At 41.1% G+C, this 6,047-nt stretch overlaps 1 pseudogene across 1 annotated transcript; it reads left to right on the forward strand.

Moving 5' to 3' along the window:
* Positions 1–1,810: 1,810 nt before the first annotated feature.
* On the forward strand, positions 1,811–4,102 carry LOC124026882 (annotated as a pseudogene). Its single transcript, XR_006837313.1, has 4 exons — positions 1,811–2,302; positions 2,641–2,785; positions 3,012–3,137; positions 3,554–4,102. The product of XR_006837313.1 is annotated as a ferritin, middle subunit-like (transcript).
* The last annotated feature ends 1,945 nt before the right edge of the window (positions 4,103–6,047 follow it).

Raw genomic sequence — 6,047 nt, forward strand, 5'->3', positions numbered from 1 at the left:
AAATACAGAAAACAGCAGACAACAATGCAAAAAGACTATAATAAATAAATGTAAGTTAAAGGACATCAAGGACAACTAAAATCATAACAGCAATGCCAACTGTATATGTTTGTATGCATATGTCTGGCACTATTACATGTATGTGTGTGTTCTTGTATGTGTTTATTTGAATGCAAGTGTGTGTATATGCATGTGAACAAACACCTGTACTCCATTAGCCTCAGGCAAACCGGCATTAGTTGTAAAACACTGCCACTTAGTGTCATTGAAATGTACTGAATTCCTGAATTACAAGCATCACGTCTGGAGCAAACCTGGCACCATCCCTACGGTGAATCATGGTGATGGCAGCATCATGCTGTGGGGGTTTTTCAGTGGCAGGGACTTGAAGACTAAGGATCGAGGGAAAGATGAATGGAGAAAAGTACAGAGAGATTCTTGATGAAAACCTGCTCCAGAGCATTCAGGACCTCAGACTGGGGCGAAGGTTCACCTTCCAACAGGACAATGACCCTAAGCACACAGCCAAGACAATGCAGGAGTAGCTTCGGGACAAGTCTCTGAACGTCCTTGAGTGGCCCAGCCAGAGCCCGTACATGAACCTGATCGAATATCTCTGGAGAGACCTGAAAATGGATAAGTAATCCCTCTCACCCCCTAAGTTTTAGATGCACTATTGTTAAGTGACTGTCCCACTGGATGTCATAAGGTGAATGCACCAATTTGTAAGTCGCTCTGGATAAGAGCGTCTGCTAAATGACTTAAATGTAAATGTAAATGTAAAATAGCTGTGCAGTGACGTTCCCCATCTAACCTGATAGAGCTTGAGAGGATCTGCACAGAAGATTTAGAGACCCCAAATATACAGCTGTGCAAAGCTTGTAGCGTCACACCCAAGAAGACTTGAGGCTGTAATCACTGCCAAAGGAACAACCTGTCATATGTCACAAACTTTGTGAATATCTGGGTATTACCTCTTCACACAGTTTCGTAAGGATAGCTTAACAAAGATATTGTAACGTAAATCATTTGAAAATTCATTACATCGCTAAAATTTTGTCATAATTAGTTATAGCACTGAAATTGTATCCGCTCTTGTCTCACTTCGGCACCATATTTTCTGCCATTTTCTTAAAATGTTATGAAGCCACGCCTGTTTTCTGAAGAATTGCATCATGGGCCCTGAAAGCACAGAAATAATGTCCACTGCTTGAAAAATTCATATTTTGGCTAATCTGGCATACTAACTATATCCATACTATGACCAGTAAACATACTATATACACTCCACTTACATCACAAGTAGTATGGTTAGTGCGGTTAGTATGAGTATTCGAACACAGCTGGTTCGAATAAAGCAAGGTTTTTCTTTTGACTGCATTCTGGAAAAGGTCATTAATTAAGCTTCATGTGTTATTGAAACATGTGCTCTTAGAGAATGAAACAGAAGTTTACAGACCTGTGTCTCAAAGTTCAATTCCTTATGTAACCTAAATCTAATCTAGACAGACTATTTCTCAATTAGCCTAACATTAGAATGGATTTTCCAATTCTTCCAATTTTCTTCTAAGGATATAACAAACACACACATTTCTCAACAATAACCGCTGTTGTTAGACCTGCACTGCAGCATTGCTTTTGGCTGATACTACTGCTTTAGATGTGGATGCATGTAGCATTCCGGAAACTTTGAGAAAAATGAAGTATATTTGTGCGTGGTGTTCACCCACGTACCTGCCCTCTCATTGGCTAGAATGGTCCCACCTGATCTACTTGTCTTCATTCGTTGAGCACATGTATTTCCATTGTTAGAGTGGTCACTCGGCTCTCTTGTCAATATAATAAATAATATTTGCTTTAGGTCATGTGTATGAGTGGGCTCGTCTTTAAATGACCCGCCTAGTTCCTGTTGAAATTCTAAATGTGATTGGCTACGCTCTGTGAGGGTGGATTTCACTTACGCATTCCGTTTGGAACAATAAATAGAGCGAACAAGGCTCCTTCCAGTTCACAAGTCTGAGAAGACGCATGAAGAAGTTCTTGCTGCAACAGTGATTGAACGGAACTCCTCTGCCTTCGTCCCGCATTATAGAACATTCCTGGTTGTTGACATAGCACTAACTTGAACTGTAATAGCAAAATAGTCGAAGAAACTCTATTTTTGTAACGTTCATTTAGATATTCAAGAAAATCTGCCGAAATGGAGTCTCAGATCCGCCAGAACTATCACCACGATTGCGAAGCTGCCGTCAACCGGATGATGAACTTGGAGATGTTTGCCTCCTACACCTACACTTCAATGGTAAGGAGTCTACCAAGGTGACCGTTTTGTTTTACCTGTATTATTCCTAGGCCTAAATGCCTCACCCTTTTTATTATGTTGGTCTAGATAATTAATAGCCAAGAAATTCCGTGAAGTGCAAATTTTTCAAATGAAGCCGGGAATCTATATCATATCTTGGTCAGAGCGGGTAACAACTCCTTGACAGGTTAATCGGCAGATTACCAAGTAGACTACAGACTAGACTGATTCATGCCTTTGTCATAAAGTTTAGTTGCCACAACGAACACGACGCCCAGTCACGTTTGGCATGTTCTTTTTATATTGTTCTAAGCTCAGCTTTATGTTTATCCACCCAGGGTTTCTATTTCTCCCGTGACGATGTGGCTCTGCCTGGTTTCGCATTTCTTCAAGGAGAACAGCGACGAGGAGCGGGAGAACGCCGACAAGCTACTCTCCTTCCAGAACAAGCGAGGTGGACGCATTTTACTCCAGGACATCAAGGTGAGCGCCTGAGCGTCGTAAACGCATTTAGATTGTAGACCGATAAATGTCTTTACCACTTGTACACTCTCCTCCATGGAGTAAGTTGATATTGAGAACCTGTAGTCCTGAACATACTGCCTCTAACCACTGAACTGAAAGTGTAAGGGGTGTAACTAAACTTTATCCTAACCTTAACATCTGCTAGTAGTCATTAACATTTCTGTGTTCACTCTGTCCTGTGTAGAAGCCAGAATGTGATGAGTGGGGCAATGGGCTGGAGGCCATGCAGTGTGCTCTGCAGCTGGAGAAGAATGTGAACCAGGCCCTGCTGGACCTGCACAAGATTGCCTCTGACAAGGTTGACCCCCATGTAAGTTATGGTGAAACCACATGTATGTATCACATAGAATACAGGTACTGTCCCAGGAGATGATAACTAATGACACAGGATTGTGTGACCTGCTTTTTTAAGTACACGATAGTCCAGATGAATACTATGCAGCTAATGCATAAGGGGCGACAGGTTGCCTGGCTGTTAGAGCTTTGCTCCAGTAACCTAAAGGTTGCTGGATCGAATCCTCTAGCTGACAAGCTAAAAATCTGTTCTACCCCTGAACAAGGTAGTTAACCCACTGTTCCACGTTAGGATGTTCTTGTAAATTTGTTTTAAACTGACTTGCTTAGTTATATCTGCACTGTTGCCATTACCACCAGGTTCTTGTATGTTACTGTATCTACAATGGTCTGTAGTCATTCTCTTGTCTGTCCTGTGATTTCCCTCTTTAGCTGTGTGACTTTCTGGAGACTCATTACCTGAATGATCAGGTGGAGGCCATTAAGAAGCTGGGAGACCACATCACCAACCTCACCAAGATGGATGCTGTCAACAACAAGATGGTAGAGTACCTGTTTGACAAGCACACCCTGGGAGGCCAGAGCTAAACCACTTCCATCCCCAGGCTACGGCCTCCAGCCTCAGACCAGGACTCCTGGCTTCTCTGAGATCCTACTGGCTTTACATTTATAGGGAGGGGAGTGTTAAACTGGTGCAATGCAACACAGCTGTAACATTGAGGTGTTTCTGTTGGAAACACTACTGTATTTGAGGCAAGGCATCTTGTAAAACAATTAAAAAGATCACAAATGTTTTTGTTGATGACTTCTAAGTGTTGACCTGTAGTAATGATTCAGTCTATTCAGGTTCTTTGCTCAGTAAGACAGAGCAAAGAACCTGAATATCTTCATACCAGTGATAAATACTGACAATTGTAGACCTACTCGTGGCTGAGGGTCATAACAATAGAAGTTTAATAAAGCATGTTACGTCTGACCACAGAGGGTGTCCTTTACCGCATCTTGTAGTAGTGCCATGTCAATTAAGGAGCCAACTGTCAACTCTAGGTCCATAAGAGTGAAATGGGTAACAACAGTTGCTATAGATCTTCACTCTGCATATCCCAAGTTTATAAAATGGCCAACAGGTCAATCAAACCCTTGCGTCCTGCTGGGTAAATCCGTTAGCCAGCTGTTATGGTGTATTTCTCTAATGATAACGTTTGGCTCTTACTGACACACTCAAATCTTCACTCATTTTGGTAATGCACACTAGTTCCCCTACAGCAAACTCTGAACTGAATACTCAATAGTAAATCTACAAGCCTCTCGTTTATCATACGGGGCTTATTGGAGCTGTCACATGGTTGCAAAGAAAGATAATTTACCAAAATTACTGAAGTCTACCATTTTGGTAATTAACAGGCAAGCTTAACGTTAATACTTTAAACTGAAAAAATATTGCTATAATTTTTGGTATCCAAATAGTAACTGATTTTCTGGTGGGTAGACCATTTGGTTAAAGGGGAAAATGGACTAATGAGAAGTGTCAAATCAACAATGGCATTTTTGGTAACTGCACCTTTTTTCACAACTGCCACCACCATTTACAACCAAGAAGTATTGACATGGTAAAATAATGTACATTTAAATAAAATATGGTGATGGTGTTCACGGAGTTGGTTTATATTTAGGGTAATGTTTTGCAGCTAAGTCATTCTATTTCAAAATCCATTTTACCTGTGCAAAGGCCACACAGAGGGCCAAATATTTGTGATAACCTGACACTCCCAAAAAAAGCCACTGGATGGCATCTGATCAAATAGCATATTCCTTAATTGACCAACATTGGTATTAGTTATGGATCCCATTTGTTGTCAAGGCAGCATTTACTCTAAATGGGGTCCAGCAAAATAAAGGCAGTTCGATACATTACAAACAGATTTCTAGCGTCTACCACACAAAATCCATTGTGTGTCTATATTTCATATGTTATAGTGTCTGTGCCGATGTGTCTCTTCTCAGTCCCTGCTGTCCCATAAGTTGTATTTTTATCTATTTTTAAAGTCTTATTTTACTGCTTGCATGAGCTACTTGATGTGGAATAGTAGACATGTTGTGGCTCTGTGGTACTGTGCACCTCCCATAGTCTGTTCTGGATGTGGGGACTGTGAAGAGACCTGGTGGCATGTCTTGTGGGGTATGCATTGGTGTCTGAGTTGTGTGCTAGTAGTTTAAACTGACAGCTCGGTGCATTCAACATGTCAATACTTCTCACAAATACAAGTAGTGATGAAGTAAATCTCTCCTCTACTTTGAGCCATGAGATTGACATGCATCATATTGTTAGCTCTCTGTGTACATTTAAGGGTGAACCGTGCTGCCCATTTCTGGGCCAATTGTAATTTTCCTAAGTCCTTTTTTGTGGCACCTGACCACACGACTGGACAGTAGTCCAGGTGCGACAAAACAAGGGCCTGTAGAACCTACCTTGTTGATAGCGTTGTTAAGAAGGCAGAGCAGTGCTTTATTATGGACAGACCTATCCCCATCTTAGCTACCGTTGTATCAATATGTTTTGACCATGACAAAAGTTTAGTCTCAACTTGTTACATTTCCACATTATTCATTACAAGATTTAGTTGAGGTTTAGGGTTTAGTGTTTTAGTTCAACATACATAGACACACAGGCTTCACTCAGCGCCAGTGGCAAGTCATTCCTAAAGATTGAAAAAGTAAGGGACCTAGACAGCTGCTCTGGGGAATGCCTGACTCTACCTAGATTACGTTGGAGGCTTCCATTAAAGAACACCCTCTGTGTTCTGTTAGACATGTAACTCCAGATCCACAATATAGCAGGGGACGTAAAGCCATAACACATACATTTTTTCCAGCAGCAGATTATGATCAATATTGTGAAAAGCTGAAGTGTTTTATTTTATGTTTC

Source organism: Oncorhynchus gorbuscha, unplaced genomic scaffold, assembly GCF_021184085.1.
Source record: "Oncorhynchus gorbuscha isolate QuinsamMale2020 ecotype Even-year unplaced genomic scaffold, OgorEven_v1.0 Un_scaffold_2864, whole genome shotgun sequence".
Taxonomy (NCBI): Eukaryota; Metazoa; Chordata; class Actinopteri; order Salmoniformes; family Salmonidae; genus Oncorhynchus; species Oncorhynchus gorbuscha.